The following is a 25557-nucleotide window of genomic DNA, read 5'->3' on the forward strand; positions in this document are numbered from 1 at the left end:
TTCACGTATTCGTTATTTCATTTTCATTGAAATTTTATTCAAGCAATTCAGTTGATGAGTTTAAACAAATACTCGTTAAATGCCACGAATTATTATTTGTAAAATTGGAAAATCAAGAGCCATTAGGATTCTAAAACGTTCTAATTAGAATTGCGCGCGCTTATTTAATTAAATATGGCTGCCGCAGCTCAGCAACAATAAATATAATTAAACGTATTGAGGATTCGATTGAAAATAGAATACCGATCGATTAATTTTATCGAATCGAAATGATTTTATTTATGAATTCGTATCAATATTTAAATTTAGATCGTAACAAAATTCAGATTACATATTTGACAACGAAAATTGTCTATATATGTGTATATGTGTGTGTTATTTCAAAATATAATTTGTCACTCGTCCCACGGTCGCCATATATTTTATACAATACAAGTCCAACGTTTCTACATGTATTCACGCAAATTGCGATTTAACCAAGACGAGAAAGAAACACCTGTTCCTTTATCTAACTTTCAACAACATTTATCGGAAGATTCAGCTTTAGCAAAATATGTTTATGTTTTTTTCTCGTTTTTATATCTCGACGCGACATATTAAACGAAACGGAAACACTTGTCTACGTTTCTAACTACCTCGTTCGTAGCTACGCAAGAAACGTTGGACGTGTCTTGTAATTACATGCAAACGAATAAAATATCATTGACTCACTTGACGTTTCCTCCTGTTCCGGAATCGTAGAAGCCACGCCACGCTTCGTGGTAATCCAATGAACACTCAAAATACACAATAATAACTAATGTTTCACGAAACAATAACACGACTTTTCACAAAGCACAAGAAAAAGTAACGTTGTGCACTCGATACGTTTATCGACGCAACTACGAATTCGAAAACGCGGGAATGGCGTGAATTTAGCAATCAAACTACGTTTTTAAAATTGCAAATGAATCGACGTTTCGATGTAAGAACCGCGAAGAGACGCGGTAACGCGTCTTCCAAAACGCTCCTCGACGATGACATTAATGTTTATTTACACCGTTCACTCACTCACGGCTTCGAATAAACGAGAGAAACCACCAAACCGAAACGCGACACACACGATCTACTCCATAAGAGTGCTCGCGGCAGACTGACAAGTGACAATCGTAAGCCGGCGCAGCCCCACGCGCCACGCTATCCCTACTCAAGCGCGTGCACAATTCACGCATGTCTATTATACCTGCCGTATATTCCTTCCTCTCGTGTCTTCAATTACTCGAGAATTTCAAGAATCGAGTACTTCATTTTCTAATAGTTTTCACTTTCTGAAATAATTTATCTGTAACACGATTGTCAGCCCGCCATACTGCTACGAACTAGACATTTGCGCCATCAGACGACAAGTTGTGGTAACTACACGACAGTTACTCGAAAAAATATCGAATGAATATATCGAAGTTAAAAAATAATATTTATATTATTTTTTATTTTGCTATTATGTTAATTTTTTTTAATTAATAATAGGAAGTTTTATTTTGATTTTTAAATATTTTTATTATGTAATTTTTATGAAATTCCGAAATTTCTAATAATAAAATATATCGATAACTTGCAATTCATTTATCGATAAATATCGATGTTTTAATATGGCGTGAGAAGTAGAACGTATTCGTGAACGTGCAAGCATTTATTTTTTAATCAATATAATAAATTTGTGAAACATAGAGAAGTGATAAAGTGATTTAAAGATGTGTTTAAATTTCAAAAGTGTAATTATTTGTAATATATATTATACGTTCTATTTTCATATATAAAAATTATTTTATGTAAATTTATTCTACGTTACATCGCAATAAGAACAGCTATCCTGTCAAGGATAAATGTATAGTAAGTATACTAGTAATAGTGAAAATGAGTTTATCAATATAGAATTGTCAAGGTAGACTGAGTTTAGTAAAAAATTCAAATATATGCGCATAATAGATCTTAGAGTAGATAATAAATATGTAACTTTGATATCTTCACTTATACAAGTACATATTTTGTATCAAATTTCTTACATATGATACGATGTACAAATGAAAAATAATTATGTATTGTTTTTTATAATATTGAATATATTATGCCATTTATATTCAATTTTCAAAAGATAACGATAAAATCAAATACTTCTATATATATAACAGATAACAGAATATGTAGATATTGTTGCATCCCATGATACTAGCCTGCATTATAACTGAGTTATAAGATTATTCTCTTCTTTAACTGCAGAAGTGCAATTCAGTGGTCGGTATAGAAGTTTTCTGCTAAAGCAACGACCGTTGGAACAGAATCGATTTCACCCTTTCTCTGAAGATGGCAATAACTCCCACAATCCTATGAATATTAATACTGGATAAAACTATGGCCAATTTCAATGATCGATTAATGGGCAAACTTCGTCTAATTGTTGGAACGCTAATTAAAATCAAGAACAAGAAGTTGGAACCAAATTAGGTATGTGTCTTTAAGTTTGAGAGAATGTCGTGTGCATATTCTCAACTAGATAGAAGAAATGGAATATTAGTTTTAGAATATTGAAATTAGTATTTAATTATTAAGAATAGCGATATCGAAACGATATAATAGTATCGAAAAGAACTTTCAAGTAAATGAAATTTTGAAAATGTCATTTTAACATCGTGAAGTTGTATATTATAAAATATAAAGAAATCATTTTAATATGTAATATCTAACAATAACAATTACATGTATCGTATCAAAAGTAAAAATATCTCTAGAAATTCTAATCTCCATATAAATGAATATCTAAAGAATATTCGAAATAATCGTGTTTATCTTAATTTGTTTTTCATCTGTGAAATTCAGTTTAGATAAAATTTCATAGTATTCCTATTCGTTAGTGTACTAACATTCCTACTGTTAGTTTGAAATAAATTTAAACGATACATTCTGTGGGATTGCCAGTCGAGGTGATATTGTCTTAGTAAGTCTTTCGATGGCAAGCAACACACCGGGGAGTGCACTTCCTACGAAATTCGATACGGAGAGCAAACTCGATTTAAGCTTTGGTCTCTTGACTCCTACGTCTTCAACTATTGCAACCAAGTGACTCGCGTGTGCTCTTATTTACAGGAAAGATGGAACCGTGTGTCCCCAGCGTGTGTCGCCAACCACTATAAACTTCAGAAGGCTGCAATTACTTCACTTTGCACTTTTTCAACCAACATCGTTTAAAGTGAAACCATGCTGCGTGGCTCTGTCTTTTAAGGTACTGTTCTTTCAAAATATTAATTTAAAAATTAGTGTTAATAAAGCATAATAATATTATGAGGCTAAGAGAGTATTATGAGAAAAAGTTTCCTTGTTATATCACAATAGAAATAATTCTTCATTAGACAAATGCTATATATTTATATTTATATTGCATTTTATATCTAATATATAATATAATTTTAACCGTTATTCTGTAATTATTGAAAAATATAATGAAATTTTTCATATAAAAGTTATTTTATTTGACGGGAGAAACTTGATAGAAATTTGAAATTGTTTTCATCACTTTTTTAATAATTTCAATATAAACGTATTTGTTTTAATGGAGTTATATATTTCCATTATTGCTAACTTATTTTACACTTCAACGTGCGTTCAATAATATACGTGAAGTGTAATTTTGCAAAATAATTTATTAAATAGCTTTATAAATATTAATATGGATAATATTTACTACATTATATATCATAGTGTAAAAATAGTGGAATGAGATATTTTTTGAAAAGAATTCAGTATTCAATATATTATTATAATTTATAATTAAATGCTAATAATATATATATATATATATATATATATATATATACAATAATGAAATATTTTTAATAATTGGAAATTTAAACCATTAATAATTAAAATTCATATCGATCGCCTATTGCAATATGCGAAGTAATTTATTGTAATACCTGTTACAATATGCAACGTAATTAATCATGAAATTATTGCATACTTTATTTAATGAAATGATAATGTGTAATTTGATACATATTGTACGTATTATTTCGATAATGAAGTAGAAAATAGTCGAGGGATAGCAGTTTGAATTGATATTAGCTCGAACAATTATCATCTTTTGGCTTGTCGATACGTTGTCATACGATGCAAATAAATTAAAACTGATTCTGGGTCGAATAATTAAAACAAAGGGAAGCGAGATGCAACAAAATCTGACTTGCGATGAAACTTGAAGAAGAAGGCAAGAAAGAAGAGGAAAAAGCAAAGTAAGTCGTAATCTCGGAATTGTTAGAACAATGAGCAATTTAAATTAAAAAAGGATTGAAGTAAACGAACAAAAGAAGGAAGAAACATACTGTTAGAAAATAGAATCCCATGTGATAAGAAATCTGGATCGAACGCTTTAAAAGTATGAAGGAATCTATAGAATGGAAGAAAGAGAGAAAGAGAGGGAGAGTGACTGAAGAAAAATAGAAGTGTTTACAAGAAAAGGGGACAATAAGGGTTGCACTGGAAACAAAGAAACCGGGGGAAAGAAGTAGAATACGAGAACAAAGAGAAGACTTAGAGAGTTGAAGAAGTGGTAGGAGCATGAAGAAGAAGAAAAGAAGGAAGAAGAAGAAGAAGAAGAAGAGGGCAGTGCTTATATAAAAGTTGAAAGAAAACACAGAAGCTGTCGGTGGTGGCTGAAGGAGGCGCGATGATAGCGAGGCTTGGTGGTGGTATTAAGTGCTCTTTTGCTGGGCACAGACATCTAGGATGATGATGAAAGCGCCCCTTTATTACTTTCTTGTAGTAGGTGCGATTTGAATTTCAAGTAAACGCTTGGCCAATCTAGTCGATTTCTCGAAAACGAAAGATCGATTTTCGTTGGTCGGGAAAGACTATTAATTCCAAATAAATACCTTCGCTCTTATTTCTTCGTTCTTTCTAATAATAAAATGACGAACACACTTAAGCTTTCATAATTGTAATTTGCTTGAGGTATTTTCTTCTTTGTTAAAGATGGAATTTTTCTTTTTTTTTACAAACTTCATTATCGCATAGTATATCGATGCAGATTATTTCAGACTTATTCTGTAAATTGTTTTCATAATTAAAATTTTATAATTATTGTTTTTTTATCATACATCTTCAGTTTAATTAAACTATTATATTACGGATGAAGTATAAAATTGAATGCATCGCAAACTGGATTTAAAATATAACAAATGTTAACATCATTGTATACTGCTGTATATCATTAATGAAAAGTTATTGCTCTTCTACTAATGAGCCATTTAGTTTCATACGCGTAAAAAGTTTAATTACAAATTATTTCTCTTTACCACGTACATTCATTTTCCATGGAATTAAAACAAAGAACTCTAAAATGTAACCTAAATGTTTAAAGCAGTTCAAATAATTCCCCAAAATTCTCTTTCAATTTTCGAGGGAAGAGATAAAGAGCGAAGAGTGAAAGAATTTACTATCCCTTCAATTCCGAGAAGAGAATTCCGAGTCGCGATAGTACTTGCTCACGGTATCTGGATGCAATAAGAATCAAGGTCTCCGGCTATTTACCCGAGAACTTAGACGAGTTGGAAACGCTTTCGGATGCAGCATCTCGATTTCTCGATCCGGAAACCCGTGTTGCAGCGCGAAAAAACCGTTCTCCACCCCTTTCCCTATTTTCCTCTTTTTCTCTCGTTCTCCTGATATCCTAAACCACCCTGGAAGGAACGATGATCCTTCCCCCAGTTTCTTGCCATTGCGACGACCCGCTCCTCCAACAGAAACTGTCGATATCTTTCGGTTTCTTTCTCGTTCTCTGGCCGGTGAAAGAGCCGGAATATTGAAGTTTTCGGTCAGTGCCCGATTTTAACTATACGACCGTATCTCCGACGAGCACCGAATCCAGACTCGACTCGGCTCGACTCCACGAGGAAAGAGACGTGAAAACTGGGCTGGTTGGCAGAGGATGGCTTGGAAAGCGAGCGAAACAGATAGAAGACCGGAAAGGAGACGGATAGGATCGGAGAGTTGCTGGAAAAGAGAATAGTAGAAACGAGAGAAGAGAGAGAAATAATCAGGTATAAGAATCAAAGGGGGGAGAGGAAGTGGATGGAGAAAGAGAGAGAGAGAGAGATTGCAAGTAAACGAAGCCCTTTTGACTTTCTGGGTCAGGAAAGTCGATTACTCGGCACCCCAGCGCCTAGGAGAAGCTCTTAACTCTTCCCCAAAGTGTAAACAAGCTTTGATGCTGGGTGCGCATAAATCTAACGGGTGTATCGTTACTTTCTTGGGTTAAACCTTTCATGGATGCTCGATCGGTGTGATTAATAATTGCTCTCGAATAATAATAAATAGTTTACTTCTCTCTAGTGTTGTCTTTCCTTTGAATTTATGAAAAAAGTTCGTTAAGTGAAGAGGAGCAATGGCTTTTTATTGCAGCGGTATATAATATAATACTATATATGCATTTAATCTAAATACAATATATAATTTTATTTCGATTATCGATGAATCCTTACATATTTTCAAGAAACGAATCACATTAAGCACTATTTTATTTCAAAATTTACTCGATAATTATAGCACCAGTTCAATTATCAATCTGATCTACGATCAAGTATTACACTATAGCACAATAGCGAATCAAACTGTTTTTTATCGAATTGGCAAAAGTCGAGTTGCGACACCCGGTAGACAGGGAAGCGAGCACGTAGCGAGGAACGACCGCCCGCAGAAGGTTTTGCAACAGAAATCATAATAATTACTAATTAAGCAACAGGCGCACTTGAATCCGTAATTACTGCTCCCTTGGCACAGCTACAATTTTTAATTATTACGAGCCACCCGGCGGGGAACAATCTGAGTGCCTGCCTTTCCTACGTATGAAACACTTGTGCATGTGCTTTTTTTTCCCCCCTACCTGGTCCCTCCCCCTCTTCCAAAAGACAGTCACAGCTTCTATTCTTCCGTCGTGCGCTCGTTAATACGTGAAAAATATTTGTATATTCTTTTGCACTTCGAGGGAATGCAATGTCGTTGGCGACAAGTCACGATCCCGTTTTAATTGTTTTAATTGGATTATGATTAGAAGAAGTTAAATTAGGTTGTTGCGTTAATAGATTGGAACGTAGAGGGATGTTTCGAATGCCGATATCTATTGACATAGTAGGATAATTTACCGGCTAATTAAAGTATGCTTCTGTGGAATGTAGAGCATGGATCGGGAGAAATCTGTTAATAAGCTTAACACGAATCCATCATTGAAACCGAAGTGTGCTTCTGAAATCGAGGTTTAGTGTCCTTCGTTCCCCATAAATTCCCCGACTATCTCATTCCTCATATTGTTATTTTAGATTACTAAGCTTTTTCCATTAAATATGAATATCATAGTCTCAATTTATTGTATTAATCGTAGTTATCTTTCGAGAAATATCTATCGAGATATTTTCGTGAAAAACGTGAAAATTATTCGAAGCAATGTAAGGAATATGATTTTCGACCGAGAACTATCGTGGAAGGATAATAGTTCTTTGCATTGTTAATAATAAGTGATAATATTCTTCTTCATATTTTCTTTATAGCTTAAAATGGGACCGAATTGGAGAGTTTGAAAAAAAAAGTAATTAAAAGGAAAAAACATGACAAAATATAGAGAACTGAATACAGGGAGGGGGTATATAATTGAGGTGATTAAATATAAAATTATTCGTTAATATAATTCTAACGGTAGAATAGATTGATAGGTCGATGAAACGTTTCACAGTGGTGATTTCTGATTATCCGTCCATAGTCGAAAATGACAAAACTTATCGTCGATAGACCGTGCTGTTACAATTATATCGTGGAATCCCTTTTCTGTTTAATGAATCACACGTTATAATAATGGGGAACGATTCAATTAATTCCGCCTAATAAATTCACGCAAGGAACGTTGTTCGCAGGGAAATGAGCGAGTTGTTGCTCTTTGTTATAATATTCCAACCGTTTCCGTGTTAGAACACGCTGTTATCATTGAAGTTTCGACGTTAGTTGGTGAAATTCGGCGCGTCTGAACGTTGCACGCGAGTTCATAACGAAATATATTCATTAAAAAAATTACGTACATCATACGAGAAAGATCGTTTATCGTCCACCCGATGGACTCTATTTTATGCAATGTATTTCAATCAGCCTTATTACTTGAAAAACAAAAAACGTTTGTTACGTAATTTGTTTAAAATTCCGAATAAAGTGTATAAATTGACGTGAAAAAAAAATTTGAGTTCGTTTTAAGAAGATGTGAGTGAATAAAGTTTTTTTTCGAGAGCGAGACTTAGCATTTATGAAATTGTTTCGAATTATCAATCGTTTCAAATTAATTTATCGCCTGCTAATTTCTAAAAATTTCTTCCAATCGTAAAATTTAACAAAAAGATATCCGTATCGTCACAAAGTTTACGAAGCTCGAATATAATCCCGTTGATTCGAACAAATTCCAGAATTTCCCAATAATTTTCTTGCTACTTAAAATAATTTTGCTTACTACTCCACGATGAACCCTCGTCAAAAACATTCACCAGGATAATTATTTTCCTTAATAACGACAAATAACTTTCAATGTTTCTCCCGTGCTCACCGAATATGCTGGATAAACTGTACATCACTTTATATCTTCTCGCGGAAATGAGCAATTCGAAGGGAGGGGGTAGGCAAATATCTCGGCATGGAGGCAAACTCCGGCATAATTTTCACCGGTTGCTATTGCTATTTCTGCGACTGTACGGTTATCTGTCACGCAGTCGAGCCAGTTATCAACGGTCTAACGAATGTTTACAGTGTCTCGGCTCTATTATTCATCGGCGATTCCCTGAATTTCGCTCATAGATCGGCACGCGTTCAATTTCGCCACGCAGGGTTCTATGTTCATCAACACCTCGTATAATTATATCCATTGGATTGCATTTCTACGATGCATACGAGACAAGGTAGGGCCACTGATTGTCATCGACGACGTTTAAGTTTGCCGCGTTCATCCTCCCCTTGTACAACTGCGATTGTTCGTTTCGTCGTAATTACGCTCGAAACGGAAGTGATCTCTCTTGGCGATAGTTTTCATACCTTGATCCTTTGAGAGGGAGCATCCTTTGAACGTAGCTATCTGTGAAGCGGATCTAAAGGATGAAATTGAAGATGGTTGATTTCGAGGAATTGTTTAGGACAATAGGTTTCTTTGAAACGCTATTCCAGCGATGAAATTTTCCTGAAACGAGGTTTTTATTTTAAAAGAAATTTGGAAAAGTAGTTTAATTCTCCTCGTTGCGCGAAAAGAAGTAAATGGATAAATAACGAAAGATTGATATTATTCGTTACATTAAATTCTTTTAAGTTTCAATTTCTTTCAAAAATTTTTCATTCGAGATGTACTATAAGAGTTTATTAATCATTTAACGTATTAATCTGTTTATCGATTTTCATCAGCGAATATTATTCAGTTATAATTATAAGACTTTCGTGATAAAATCGAAATATTAGGGCAAATATTATCGCAAAGTGTGGAAGGATATGGTTGAAACGAGTTCCTGCGTTTTAATACGAAAAGTTTCACGTTAATCTCTTTTCAAGGAAGATTTTCATCCGCAATCGCATACAGGCACGAGATCATTTGTACGCACTGAAATCATGAAATGGTGTACGCAGATAGGTTGCACAGTCGCCCTTAGAAACCGCAAACGGCGCCACGCTACGAGACGGTCATTATTTATTAAACTCGCGATTTAATAGCCCAGAATTCCTGGTGTATCTTCTTGCAGAAATTCCAACGGGTATGTCTGGTTACGTTTCTATTATTTATGGTTTTATGAGGACGAGGACTCGTGTTACGTGGAATGGAAGTCGTTTAGAACGAAAAATGAACGTTTCTATATTTGCACTGTTCAAGATTTGTTGCTACCTAATTGTTTGACGCGATTAAAATTAACAACTATGACATATTATTCCATAATATTATGCTCTCCTCTTCTCATTGATTTTACTCTCATTAATTAGCAACCACCACTTTTGCAATTATTTTATATTATGTTATCGATTCAATTTGTTATTAATGGATTGTAATATCGCGTTATATAATTTAATTTGTTTCTTAGGGATATCTATTCAATTCGATATTGACGATAATCCCTCCTCGAAGATACGATTCCACGACACGAACATTTTAATTGTTACAAAAATTTTATCTCCACTTTTTCCAAACAAAATGCAAATGCATCTTCTGTGTTATATATTTTTTCGACAATTTCTCGTTTACACAACCTCGTGTATTGTTCACCCTCGAGCGTATAAACGTGGTGGCGAAAGTAAACCAATCGATGACGCGAAATTAGCACGAATCGTATATAATCGACGTCAAAGGATGAGAAAGTAAATTAGCACGAAACATTGTTTATTTGAAAGCGTAAGTCCCCCTTCCCATAAATACATCCCTTGGAATCACAATGGAAAATTTATAAATCGCGCAAACAATTTACGTCGGTTGCTCGACACGCGCGTACGTGGAACGTGGAATACGATTCGCATGGAAGCTCGTCTTATTTCGGGCGGAAATGACGTGAAACGTGAATGTACGTATGCACATTCCCCCACCGTGTCTTTTGTTCACAGAAGAAATCGTATATTCAACGTTTCACGTTGATATTTTACAAATTGAGCTCACCACATTTAGAATTGTAATTTTGGAAAAATAGTTGAATATGTTGACGAAACTTTAAACGTTTGCACGTCTAAATTTAAGAATTTTCTTCTTCGAATGTTCATGCTAAATTTCCACGTCCTTCGGTTCTGACAATTCGTGTACTAACTTCGACGTAATTCAAACACGTTAACGACATGGAACTAGAACACTAGAATCTTCTAAGTAAACGGTGATCAATATGTCGTTATCGACACTCGGTTCCCTCGATAATGCAAATTATATTCCTACCAATATACCGTGCACGCAAATTCCAAAGTTAATTCAACAACTATGACGATCTTGTATATCAACTACTGTCACATTTATCACGGTACGAAGCTAAATTTCGTTATGATTATTAAATCGATCTCAGTTCTTCGAAGGTTCGTTTTAAACATTACAAATTTCAATGCCAATTTCGAGAAGATTTCTATTACCATTTTCCTTCAGAGAAGGGAAAATCATCGATTGATTTTGAGAATTTTTCTTTTTTCACTCTTCAGAAACTAGCTCGACAAAATTCTTCTAGCTGACGGACAATTAGAGTTGGCAAAAATCCGAATCGCCACACCCTAACAATCACGGCCGGTGACACGGTCATCGAACAGCGGGCGTCATTCAGCCAACCGTTTCCTTCTTCATTGTCCGCCGCTCCGCTTCCTTACGATATTCGTTTCGACTTTTTCTTTATTTCCGTTTGCCTAACGGTGCGGCCGCGAAACAAAGAGGATGGACGCCGGGGGCGGGGGTGACGTGCACGGGTCCTTTTGTGTCTGCTGCTCCTCTTCCTCCGGGCTCATCACCCAATCCCTCCCTTCCGCCCTTCCATAACTCTCCACTCCTCTGCGTGGTGCTTCGTCTAATCACTGGGTACCTCGGCGAGGTAAAAAAGGAAAACGACCGGAAGGGGTGCGGAGATGAAGGGGAGAAAGGAGAAGTCACGACCTGTGCGTAAACGGTGTGCTTGCGCGGAAAAGGCCCATGATCGAAACACCACCTTCCTTCACGACCAGCGAAAAATCGATCGTTCGAGGGGAGGAAGATTAAGGAATTGGTGGAAAGGAAAGGAAAGGAATTTTCGTTGCGAAAATGAGGAAACTTTAGAATTAAGGGATGGAAGATTAAGTAGGAATTTTTGCGAATATCGAGAGACGTATAGTTTTTTGTGATGACTAAGAAATTATGGGGATCGAAGAAGAATAATCTCGAGATGTAAAAATCAATATGGCGAGGAAGTCGCGTGAATAAATTCGTAATTCGTTTCTCTACGAGAAGAAGAATGGAATACTTTTCTGACGAAGCTTGACAGGCAGACAGAGTTTTCGATAAACGTTGACAACGTTTGTACGAGCATTTTGACGCGGTTTTGTTTGATTGTAGATTTAGCAACTTCGAATTTGAAAGGGATAAAACAACTTTTATCGTTCGGATTGCAATAAAACGTGATCTCGTTTATGAAATATGGATATTTTTGATGGCCGTGCGATTAATGTTTTAACACTTTATATTTCCACGTGGAAATTTTTAAAATGGGAACAGATTTATCTGAGACTCTGAAATAGATTTTCATTAATGCAGTTTGCATGTATGCTCCTCGCATTTTAGTCGAATCTGTGTGAATTATTCCACCGGATTATACAGATCAAGGGGATGAAAATTAAATTTTCTACTTTCATTATCAATTGCTTTAACATTTGTGTTGATCCAATCCTTTCACTGCACAGATTTTTAATTGTTCCCATACTGTTCGATCGAGTATGAGAGTTTTCGTTCAGTTCATAAATCTCCCTCAAACGTAATATTCCGTGATAGTTCGCGCCTCGATAAATCCCCATTGCTATTATTTTAATCGTCTAACGAATACAACGCGGTAAATATAGGAAATCCGTGAAATTATTGGATATTCGATTAACGCTTGAAATAAATCGTGGACTTTGCCGACGCATAATCAGGGGACAAGAGCGGAATTTCATAGCCACTCTGTTTCCAGGTAATAAAATGATGGTAATTCCGCAAGAATCAATATCGAAATAATACGAGTGTAAATTCATACGAGTGCGTACAGCTAGGCTCGGTTTTAAGCTGTGTTAATCGACAGAAAATTAAGATATCGATCCGTGTATGAATATTCGTCGACCTCTCCTTCCCCTCTTCTTCTTCTTCTTTTCCTTCCTCGCTTGGTTATACATTTTGTCTCAATTTCTTTCGCCCAACAAGATCGTACGAATTGAATTATTCGCGGGATAGACCGAGAAACAATTTGTCGGCTGTGCGGAATATTGAAAGAGACGAGGTCTCGAATTTAGGATGAAGATCGGGCGGTTTCAGTGATTGCTAAGCTCTAAAGCTCGGCTGCAGTTTGTCTTCTACTCTCGACCGTTCGATATTCCCATGCCTGCCAATTCTCCTTCGACCAACTGCATTAAAACTGCATCCAGATTTAATTTTCTTCCCCGAAAGGATTTAGATATAGATATCGATCCATAAAATCGATAACGAGATGAGATTGAGATCGTATTGACCGTATCTGCTTCGAGGTACCTTATAAAATAACGGTACCTTTCATTTTTTTATTCACAATTAATCGTGATTGAAAGTAACTGTCTAATAATTTTGCATTACGTAAAATTCTTGCAATTATTCGTTTATTCGCTCGTACGAATGTACGTGTGATTTATTCACACTGTGTCGGGAAAAATAAGCCGGTCAGCCGAGAGACACCGAGCCAGCACTTTTTTTTTTAGCGCCTGGTACTAGGCAACGTACGCATTTCGAGAAAGGGAAAAATTCAGGTCACGGCGCATCCCAGATTTTCAACCTCCATTCATCATCCACGTGTTTTAAGTGGCAGGCTTTGAAGGCTTGTACCCTGGGAGCCAATTGAGCCCCCAACTTGGAACAAAGTGCATTTTAAAATGCACTTTGTGGCGTGCCATTGTACTCCATTGTACAATACTTCGAGCATTGGTAATCTTTCGGTATAAAATATAGGGGGATACGATTAATATCTATTAAAATATGATGATCATTGCCCCTTCTCGCGTCTTTTATCGCGAAGCGATCCAAAATTCTACGAATCTCTCTTACATGGTATTATATACATGTAATATTCCAACATTTTTATTATTAATTATTGCTTTTAGAGAAAGTTCGTACAATATTTACGAAATGTATATCTTGATAAAAGATCGAGGGAAGAAGTAGATACATATAGGAAGATCATAAATCGTGTATCCTCGCGATATCAAACTAAGTTCGGAATCGAAACAGTGGGATCCCATTAAACCGAGGCCGACCATTTTTCTCTTCTTCGTTCCCAGAAATGGCCGTGAGATCGTTCTTCCTTCCAGACTCTTTCACCGTTGCCCGTCCATCAGGAGGACATCCGCGAAGCAGCGCGTGGAACAATCCACCCACACCAATCCTCCTGTTTTATAGTTCTCGCCCGCGTGAAAATTGCTCCTGCAAAAGGTCGTTCCAAGAGATGAAATCCCGCGTTCCCATTGTTTTCCATCCGAAGATTGGAAGAACTATTATCGTTATTCCGGTCGGAGTAGCGATAGGATATTTGTCTAAGAAGATCGATGAATCCGGGCCTCGTCGAATTGAAATTGCGTTTCAACCCGATCGATTAATTTGATCCGGAGTGGATTTGATATTCTTTGTATGATTTGTGATTAATCAGTGAAACTACGAATTGTCGAAGTTGTTGAATTGTCTGTAAAATCCGACGAAGCTTAGTCGGATGTGTTTTGACGCGTTTTCTTATGAGCCGAAAGCATCATGCGATTGATATTCAAAATGAATCGATAATGATTGATATCCAGTGCATCGATAATCTATTAACATCGTATCCTGCGAAATGAAATAAATATGGATTATTATTTTTCACCGGGAATTTTGAATAGAAGAGAAAAAAAAGAGAAGAATTTTTTTATCAAAAAGAATTTGTTGAAATTTTGTTAATCACAAGTGATATCATAAGTTTCGCCTCTGAATCTTCTCCAATCAAGATCAATCCGCTATTCCAGTCTCGAAGCCACCATCGTACATCACGACGACGAGTCATAAGCGATTATAGAGGATAAATCAAGGGGACAAAAACCAGGGGTATATACACGCTAAACGGGACGGATGAATCGTTTGACATGGCGCAAGAAATGTGATGAATCGAGGAGCGAGAGGCGTCGACCACCGATGAGGATCTTCTCCACGTCGGTTATCGGTTAAACGGAAGTCGAGACGAGCATTTGGCGTCTGTGAAAGCCGGAAGAAAACGCGTCTAGACTGACAGCATCGCACGTGAGCTTTCTTCCCCGCTTTCTCTCCCCGGTTTTTCCTGTTGTCGAGAAAGGAAAAAGTGGCGCGAGAAGTTGAAACGAGGGTAAAGATGGTGAGCCGGTATAAAGGAATGCAGGAGGAACAAGGAACGCGGGAGGAAAGGAGGATAGGAGGAAGGTGGGACAAAAGGCGAGAACGAAGACGTTTGGTTCGTGCTCGAGACGGGCAAAACAAAAGGCGCGATGTTGAGGGAGGGGTGGGTGGGTCAGGGAACGGCTCGTGGACAAAAAGCAGGCCTGGATCCTTTGCTAGGGGAAAAATATTCAATCCCTTGGCCACCTTCTCTCGACGATCAACGAGTGGCCAAAATCGGAGTGGCATTTTATATTTTAAAACGGAATATTCATTTGGAATAAGATTTACCTCGATCCTCGAACGAATAATGTCGTCGCTCGAGTCGAGATTCTGTTCTCAAGTTTGTTGTTCCTAGAAAAATTAGAAATATAAATAAATTTACTAGGATTGATTTACGAAACAACGATCTTTATACAAACTCGTTTCATCTCTTTGATCATCAATATTCATCGCATCATTCCTAAATTGACGCAGTAAGAAAGAGTCAAGAATCATTCTTTCGTCTTAAGTTTCAATAAAAATTTTCATTTGGAATTCTATATACAATATATCCGCATATCCTGCGCCCCAATAACATTTCAACCGCGATCGTTCGCAACGTACGTACGCGCGCGTGTGTGTATTTTACCCTCCTTCGATTCGAATTCATCAAAGTCGGCCACGCACACACACGCACACTTATGCATAAACCGACACACCGTCGCGGCATTTATCATCGTATAAGGCCACGAGTTTTCATTAGTCCGTGGGAAAAGAGCAGGAGGAGGAGAGGCGAAATATGGGAAAATTGGAATCCCTTTTCCGTGGCCCGTTTTCCCGAGGAAACGACCGATGAGACTTGGCACGAGCGTTGGCGAATAGGGGTGGCGGGGGTGAGAAGGGCGTCGAACGTCAACGATTCCTGGGTCTGGTGGATCTGGTTGGAAACTAGCGAAATGTCGATTCACGGGGAGACGGTATCGAGCGAGGGGGAGGTCGCGTTTATTTGTTCGTGGAAAACAAAGGCCGAGCAACAGGGCCTCCGCTCCCTCTTCATCGCTCTCGACGGTGGTTCCGCGTTCCGCTTCCGGCCACCTTCGCCCTCGAATCGACGACGTTCACTCCAGCGTCGCCAATTGGAAACTATTCGGGCTAAATCCAGAACTGGGAGAGAATGGAGGGTGAGATTATATATATATATATCGTGAAATCGTGTCGTTTTGATTTCCACTGACCTTGAAATATTTCGTTAACGACTTCCTGTATCGGACGATATTGGATTTTTGATTTTCGGCCTATTGAACTTCGTTTATTGAACAAATTTTTTTCTCTCGATTAAACGAACCGAGATCTTGTTTCAACTCATTGTTTCGGGTTGCGATTATTTGAATTATATAAATGCACTGCTGTGATTCGAGGAATGGGGTAAATCCGTTAAAACGTATTAAAATATTATTAAATATTTGAACGAGGAAAACAATAAAGTGAATAATATTATTCCATCGAAAAAAAAAAAAATAAAGTAACTCTATTAATAACGGAATTATTAGCTAATTTAATTTCAACGATTCACGTATGAAATATTTTTTAGCTCCATGCATTTTTTCGTGAACCGGTAATTTAATATCAAGGGAATAAAAGCCTGCCAACAATTGAACTGTTTTACTTCGTACGTAAAAAAAAAAAAAAAAAAAAAAGGGAAAATACAACGCATCAATCCATTAATACGCGGAATAAACGAAAACGCAATAAATACAATAAAACGAAGCTCGGCTGGCATTACGATTCCATAAATTCAACGCTGTTTCCCTCCCAACTCCTGCGCTTCCTTCTATCCGTAAAGTTTTCGAGGGGGAAAAAAGTGTATCCCTCGAAAATTTCACTGAAATCGAAGCATCGGTCCAAGGCGATACGTGGCCATTTTTCGGACACGCTACGTACGAACGGAATAATATTTCCAGTCGGATCGATCCGACGTAAAAGAGGGAAACCAGAAAAAAATGTTCGAAGCTCAACAGAAGGGTTCTCGTGCGTGATTACGACCGAGTTCGTTTTGGACCGATCGTTTCGATATTCCCTACCATCTCTATTCCTATTTTCTACAGATTTCCATTTCGAGTTTCTAGCACAACCTCTCTGAAACTCGATCGGCTTCATCCCTCTCGATACAAAACTCACCTTCGAAACATACCTCGAACGAGTTTTCGAAAAATTATTTCCTTACCTACATCTATATCACAAATCTGAGATATCCTTTCGTTGTTCATAATTTGTAAAAAGAAAAAAAAAAAAGAAAGAACAAGAGACTACATTAATCATCACAGCAACGAAACCTTTATTTATTCAAATAAAATTAACTCGAAAGCAGTTGTCTCGAATAATCGATCACAATTACATACCAAGCAGATGATCAAGATACTCTTTCAGAAAATAATAACATAATATTAATCATCAACAGCAACCTGAAAAACCTTTACCTGAATCGAAGATTAACTCAAAACCAGTTGTCTCGAATCATCCCACTTCATTAATCACAATTGCAATTTAACAAGCTTAACTACGAATACCACAAGCGATATCATCATCCCTTCTCTCTCTCTCTCTCTCTCTCTCTCTCTCTCTCACTCTCTATCAATCCATATTTTTCTCCCCTCTCCCGGCATACCAATCATCCGTCAACCATAAATCACGTCTATCTATTACGCGAAATGTTAGCCACGTCACTGCATTAATCGGTGGTCGCACAACCAATAGACGCGTAGGTAATTCCGAGGTTTGCTCGAATACTCGTTTAATTCCAGGCAGGCTTGTAGTCGGCCTTCGTTGCCAAGGATTTGCATATCTATGAGTGCATCCCGATGTAGATACGCGCAAGAGGGTGGCGTGCGCCGACTAGGGCGTCGGCGTTCTGGGGGGATGAAGACAGAAATACAGGGGAGGGGGGTGTAGCCTCGCAAATGGGATACGTGCGGGGAGCGTAGCAATCGCAAGAAGATCGTACGGCTATTTGTAATTGTAATTAGCAGCGGGCCAATTCGTTAGACCGGCGAGAAGCCCAGCCCGAAATATTGTGACGTTTAAAAGAGCCATCTTTTGCTTCTCTGTTCCATCGCGATGAAATTATCCGAACTGCTGTCTTACTCAAGGAAAATCTAAATCGAACGCACGTAATGTAATTGTGGTTATACGCGCGAAAGAAAATTTCTTTAAGGACAAAATTCATCCTTGATGTTCCAGCATTCTTTCGGTAAAAGAGGATATTTTTTACAACAAGATGATCGAGTGAACGATAATCTGAATAGTTCGTGTATTTTATCTCGTGAAAAACGAAAATTCAAAGAGGAATTGCGTGTATTCTTATTTCAGAATTTAAGTCTGACAAGCATATTCTTATTTTTCACTGTTTTATTCGAAGCAAGAATATGGATAATTTAGTTAGCTACGAAATTATCCGAACTGCTGTTTTATTCAAGGAAAATCTAAATCGTGTAATTTTTACCAACGCACGTGATGTGATTGTAAGATATAATTATGGTAAAAGGAGAATATGATCGAATGATAATCTGAATAGTTTGTGTATTTTATCTCGTGAAAAACGAAAATTCAAAGAGGAATTGCATGCATTCTTATGATACTTTCAGAATTTAAGTCTGACAAGCATATTCTTATTTTCCACGGTTTTATTCGTAGCAAGATGGTATGGATATTAGGTATTGTACATAGGGAGGATCGATTGAAACGAGGGGAAACGAGGGGTATCTTTGGCGAGATGCTGCGCGCATTCGATAATTGGATGAAGATTTTATGCAGGACGCAGCATCACGGTCGACGAATGAATGAAGCGTAACACGTTGAAACTTTGATGAAATCTCGTGTGACGAGGATTGAAGAGATAAGAGGAGATTTTTGGTGGAGTTTTAAGGATGTGGTAGAGAACGTGTTTTAGAGAATATCACGTGTTCTCGTGCAAAGTATCTGTTGGGATATGTGGGTATCGGATACTTTTTGCTGGGATTCTGGAAAAGATATGTTGATTTATGAGGAATCGTCCATGGCTGGGTAAGGGAAAAAGAAGAATGACGAAAGTTTGACGATATCTTCACATATTTCATACTATATTGGATAAAATATTGTTGTTTCAACAACAAACAGAATTTTATATTAAGAGAGAAATTAAGGAATTTCATCTTTTCGGTTTCTTCAATCAGCGTTCTAAAATTCATTTCTCTTCAAATTCACCTCAAATTCTCTTTAGACGTGTTAAACTTCGAGGCACATTCAATAAAGATAGAAGTAATAGAAGGATCTTGATGAGTTTCGAAATTTCGCACAGTGGAACACTTGTTCCTTCGAACTATGTCTTCACAGACAATCGTAACTTCAATTTGAATGAATAGATTACATTACAAACAGTTTGATACTAGCGCGATGCATCATCAAAGCATCGTGATAATTGTCAGATCTGAAACAACAAAAAAGAGGAAATCGTTTCGTCTCACGGAATCGGTGGAACAAAGAGAAATTAAGAATCGAGAAACACGAGCGGGATGACTTTTATTTCGCATTAAAGCGGAAAATTCGAAGGAGAGGCGAAATTGAAATCTTCTTTTGCCACTTGGTTTTCAGTCGGATCCTCGAATCGCGACGAGTCGAGCTCATTTAGAAGATGCAACGATTGCTAGAGAAAATGAGATAGTTTTGCGAAATTGCGAGACTTGTAGAAAATCTGTTGCCGAATGAGATGAAACGACAATCAAGATGATAAGGAAATATGAATCAAAGAAAACGAATCCCGTTGAAAAGTTGCATTTTGGCAACTCGTTTCATTTTTCTTTTTCTTCTTCTTTTTTTTCGTTCTATATACCGTTTTGCCTGAATAAGGATCTCTTGAAGATGGAATAAAAATTTAATTCAACAAGAAAAGTTCTTAAAGCTTACCTCCTATTGTCCTAGATTTCTCTCCCTTTCTTGTCTTTCGCATACTTTGCCAATTAATCCTTTTCCCTCTAATTCTCAAATTCTCTGCGTACACATACCTAAGATTCTTTATAAAATTGCTATATGATTCATGATTTAAATGTGTCAACTTAAAAATTCAATTTTAAAAATTCAACATTTTATTCCATCGAGGATCGACAAAATATCACGGGCAAGAAAATGGCACGTATTTTACCTATAATTCTATAATAATTCAATTTAAACTAAATGTAGCAAAAATTCTAGTTTTTGGGAATAATCTATGATGGGCTCGCTGACCACACACTCGGCACATGTAGTGAAAATGTTTAGAGCTCGTGTTTTCATGAATAATTCACACGGAGCAAAGTAAATTTAACTTCGATATTTGCAGATGCCTCTTTATTTTTCGTCCATTTCCTTCTTTTTGCCTCTTGTCGTTTGTTAAAAAAATCATGATAATTACATACCGGTTTCAATTATTGAAATCGTTTCTCACGTACGTAATCCGACTCGAAACTCGATGATTTCCTCTTTTTATTAAAAAATGCCGGTCAAATTAGCATGGTTGGAAAAAAAAAAGAAATTCGCAACGTTGGTGGAATATTCTGTGTGGGTACTAATTGGCGCGCGAAAATGTTCGATAACTAAAAAATTCGCAACGTAATTTGCCCTCTTTGTTACTTCGATATTTTCGAGTTTGAATATCTCGTCGAAACCGACGATCATTATTTCGGTTGAATGAGCGCGCTTTTTAACCCGTGGGAGAAAGAAATCAAATTATTCGTGGTAACGTTCGCCGATTCGATTTCGGGAAGCTTACTGATCGATCCGGGATCGACGGTGAATTTTTTGCCCCGCGAAGTTTTCATTCGTGGGATGACTTTAATTAGTCGAAAATCGTTGATTATTGAATATCTTTGCATCCATTTCTTTTTCCATTTCTCCATTATTGTTGCACTAAACATTATAGAGAAGTTAAAAAAAAAAAAAAACGATATATTTTTTTTTAACGAAACTCCATTTTGAAAAATTTTGAAATCTAGACATTTAAAATTTCTTCAATCATTATTCTATTAAAAAATCGATCGATCGATCATATTTAAAAACGAATGGAATATTTATCGATAAATATCCTATTTATTTTGACCAACTGTTTACAGTACAGTCGATTCGTATTATGCATTCACGCGAAATATATTGTCTAGTATCGTGATGCGGTTTTGAGGAAACGAGAAACATCATCGAAAAGATAATGGTAGCACAATGTTCGAACAAAATCCCCGATATATCGTGAATTTTCTATTTCGAATAAACCAACGAATTGTGTTTCAAAATCGATGTATTTTCCTGAAATAGGCAATGATATATAATCTTATTTTAAAAATGGCAATTGCGGATCAAAGTCTTTCAATTTCTCGAATTGGAAAATACATTAAAATCATTATATATGTATACTTCACTTTTGAGTTAGTATGGCCGTAAATCGATTGCAAAACTGGATGGGAATGAAACAGGTCAAGCGAAGGAAAGTCAAGGATTAAGCGAGCGAGAAACGTGGTTAGTAATCGATTATTCATAGTTTGAAATATTCGAATGCAGAGATTGGTCAGTGATTAATAATTATTAATTGAACGATAATATTAGAAATGCTATATTTAAATTTAACCCGGAAAAAGTTTTAAATTTTGTTTTATGTACTTTATTTTCTTCTCCTTTTCTTTTTTTTTTTTTAATAACAATGTGAAAGTGAATTTAAATTTGTATTTATATAACGAAAGGATAAACTTGATGAAAAATTTTAATAACGTTTCGAGAAAGTGTATAAAATATTCTTTGATTATGCGCTGTAAAACTTGGAACATTGTTTCTCGAGATGGATATATCATTTTATTTCTTTCAAAAAATAAACGGAATTTCAATGAACAGGATATTATAATTTCATTCAATGGATCGATATGTATATTTATATTAAAAAACACACGAAATTTAACTAAATATATATTAGTTTAGAATTTTATTAAAAAAAAAAATCATTTCTATTTTTAAATTTCCATTATTAAATTATTCTTTGTGTTTTATATTCTCTTGCTAATAGAATATAAAAAGAAAAATGTACGTACATTAAATACGAATAAATTTTAGTTAAAAATGTTTTCAAAAACTAAAGTATTTAATTTTTCTATGGATCAAACATTTAATCAATTTTCATAAGATTATATAAACGAAATTTAATTGAAAATTTCAATCGTGAAAATTTCGATAAGAGTTTTATCGACCCAAGTATTAAAAGTCTGTGTCATAACGTCATGAGTACACTGTATACCTGCTCCTTGCGTTATATGCGCTTTGATGAAGGTTAGCGCTTCCTCCAGGGCACAATCTCACCTCATCGGCTAGTTAAATTAGTAGAGTTCACAGTAGTTATAATTCAGAGACGTTTCCACATCTATGCTTCAGAGGCAGTAAAATGTAACGAGGTATAAAATCGACGTTTCAAACGTATTGTGAAATATGCATATTGCGCGTTTTGCTGATGAATATTCTGAAATTTTACAGACACAAGCATTTGTGGCCATTAAAATATATACAATTAGAGGAGAAGCCTTAACAAACAAACAAAGTTCATCAAAGGGGAAGATAAACTATTCTTTTCCAATTTATATTTCAAGAAATCTTAATTTGAGATAATTCTTTAATTCTTTGTGAAAATGAAACGAATCCTGCTCGCATCCTTCCCTATTTTTTATTCTTCGTAATGCGATAAGCTAGCTTGCATCGGTACACAAAGAAGAAATTTTATTTTTCCCTTAAAGCATAATCCCTCCTCTTTCGATACTTATTTATTAAATATTAATTTAAATTTTCGTAATTAAAAGGAATTTTCTTAACTCAATTTATGCGAACGAAACAGAAGGTACAAAGAAATGTTCACTGCGAGAAATTATAAAAATGGCACGAAACGCATAGATAACAAAAAATAATAATAAGTTAATAGAGAAACAAAATCCATGCATACACGTCGTTATATATCGATACATAACGTCAGAAATTAAATCTAGACGAGGAATGGAAAGCAGTTGCGAAAGAATGGCGCAGTAAAGGTAATGCATTGCAGGAAAAGAGTGTAGACCCGTCCGGATTGCGTCTGACAGGCTATTGTAGACCATCGTAGAATTGGCCGCGCGTTCCCTTTTTCGAGGAAGGAAGGCCGCATTTCCTTTTCGCGAAAGGGGAGGAGTTGGAAAAAAATACGAGCACCCTCGAAGAAGCTCTTTTCCACGAGGATAGCGCTCCCAAAGGGTCGCCCCGGCAAGCAATCTCGCGAAATTGGACCGCGCGATTTCACGTCGTTCCGTTGCCGTTCCTTTGGTTTTCGTTCGCGCCACGGCCGTGCAGATTATTTCGAACGGATCGAAACAACGCTATTGAAAAGTCGAGAAAAAACTTTTTCCTTTTTTCTTTTTCTTTTTTTTTTCGCGAGTGAAAAATGAACCGTGGCTTTGGCACGTAACGGTGACAAATGATTCCGAACGAATGATCTCGAGGAGCGATCGATCGATTTTATCGAGATCGAAGGTGGGAAAAGCGAGATTTTAGTGACACATCGATCATTACGTTAATTAAAGGATGATGGATCGGGCGGATTGAAATCGAGGGATTCGCTCACGTAATTTGATTCAATTTAAGGGACGGCTTTTGTTGTTCGCCAATGGAGACCGTAAATGGAATTTTTGGTTTTGTTCGGTATTGTGTAATATCATTACGTTACATTTTTGATACGATTTTTGAATTAAATTAAGCATATCGTCATACATTTTCCTTTTATTATATCATTTTGCCATGTATATAGTTAAATATTGCAACGAAATCCTATGATATTCGAATTGAACATTTAGAAAGTTTGTTTATCGACAAATTAAATATCTACGAATTATCGAAGTTAATAATAATTGACGAAGTTCGCGTTACGAAAAAATAATCGATACACGGTTTCGCTGGAGCGCGAATGTGTCAAAGCTTTTGCGCGGAAAAGCGGAAGATTAAAAAAGAGGAAGCAGATGAAAAGTGAAAAGTAAAAAAGACTTTCTCTACTCGGATAGAATGTGTGACACGAGGCACGGAATATGCGGTGTAGAACGGTGTATAGAATATGCGGCGATACAAAAAAGTGGAACTCGAGAAAAGAATTTTACTCGATTTTACTGGATATAGCACGAAATTATAACATCGATCGAATATTACAAAAGAAAAACTGGTATTCCAAAATTTAAAAATTTAAATATTCGGGAAACGAATCTCTATACAATTTTGATAAAAATGATTTCCCTTCGATGTCGATCTCGATCATCGAGAAATTAATAACTTATCCCCGAGAATCGACTTATCTCGCGCGAACCCATTGTAACGAACAAACCATCGATCGTTTCCGTCTCACCGTTCCGTTTGTTTTCCCGCTGATTTTTCCACCTAGAGACAGAGATATCCAACCTTTGCCCCCCTTTGTTCCACACTGTCCCCGTCTGTCTGGCAGAATAAGTAGGCCCAGTGGGGATTAAAACCGAGCGCACGCGTCACGTGCACCCGGATAGAGTATGTCATTTAGTGGCTTTGTTCGTCCGTACGCTTCCTCTTCCCGCTTGTCTCCAACACGAGGCGTGTAATGTTACGCCCGCGAACGATCGTGACGATTCTCAACGAACTCATCGTCGATCTTTAAAGGGGAAAAAAAAAAAAAAAAAAAAAAAAAAAGAAGAATCGTCTTCTTCGCGAGGACCCTTCGTTTCGAATCGATCAACTTATTTTTATTATTATGAATCGGATTTTCGTTTGGAAAAGCTTTAATTTTCGCGTGTTATTTCGTTTCTTTTTTTTTTATTTGACGAAATTTAATTAGTCGCTCTGTAAATAATATCAATTTCCATCATCTCTGTTACATCGAATTTTATAATAATAATAATAATAATAATAATGATAATGATAATAATAATAATGTAATCGATGTTATTGTAAATATATAGGACAGCAAACAATGCCAATTAATTTAAACCAGTTATGACAATCAAACTGGAAATTATCCCCTTATTATTTATCGCTTCAATTACTACGATTTCTACGATAACAACTTTATCGAATAATCCGTAAACAAAATTAACGCTAAAACGGCTCCAACCCGAAAATCTTCGATTCTAAAATGTATACACATCCCATAAATGGAAGAGGATTTCGTCAAGCTAACCCGTCGCATAACCCGATTGCACGACACGCGATTCCACGATCGTAAATTACAAACAAACGTCTCGACGACGTCGTTTCCATCCCTCCCCTCCTCCCTATACTTTCGAGGAATTGGCGAAACTAAAGTCGTAAAATTATACTACGTGTCCCTCCCTTCCCTCCCTGCCGATTTCGTGGTTCGCCGCCTCGCGAAGATACACGAGCACACGTTACGTGAAAAGAGAGAAAGAGACAAGGAGAGGGAGAAGGAGTTGCGTTCGCCTATTTCAACT

The 25557-nt window shown here is 36.4% G+C and overlaps 1 protein-coding gene and 1 long non-coding RNA gene across 5 annotated transcripts in view; one reads left to right on the plus strand and one right to left on the minus strand.

Moving 5' to 3' along the window:
- LOC100867094 (uncharacterized) overlaps window positions 1-25557 on the minus strand; it is a 405878-nt gene that overhangs the window by 360248 nt on the left and 20073 nt on the right. The gene's annotated exons all lie outside the window — the stretch shown is intronic.
- LOC100864671 (uncharacterized) overlaps window positions 1-25557 on the plus strand; it is a 339885-nt gene that overhangs the window by 79996 nt on the left and 234332 nt on the right. For 2 of the 3 annotated variants that reach the window (XR_015290875.1, XR_015290877.1), the window contains exons 1-3: window positions 1611-1869; window positions 2257-2481; window positions 3121-3256. This is a non-coding gene — a long non-coding RNA (uncharacterized LOC100864671). Of the gene's footprint in view, window positions 1-1610; window positions 1870-2256; window positions 2482-3120; window positions 3257-25557 lie in introns of those variants that run through there. The other variant, XR_015290876.1, reaches the window with a different exon arrangement.

The sequence above is a fragment of the Apis florea genome, unplaced genomic scaffold, assembly GCF_048593485.1.
Source record: "Apis florea isolate Af1SG1 unplaced genomic scaffold, ASM4859348v1 contig_2293_pilon, whole genome shotgun sequence".
NCBI lineage: Eukaryota > Metazoa > Arthropoda > Insecta > Hymenoptera > Apidae > Apis > Apis florea.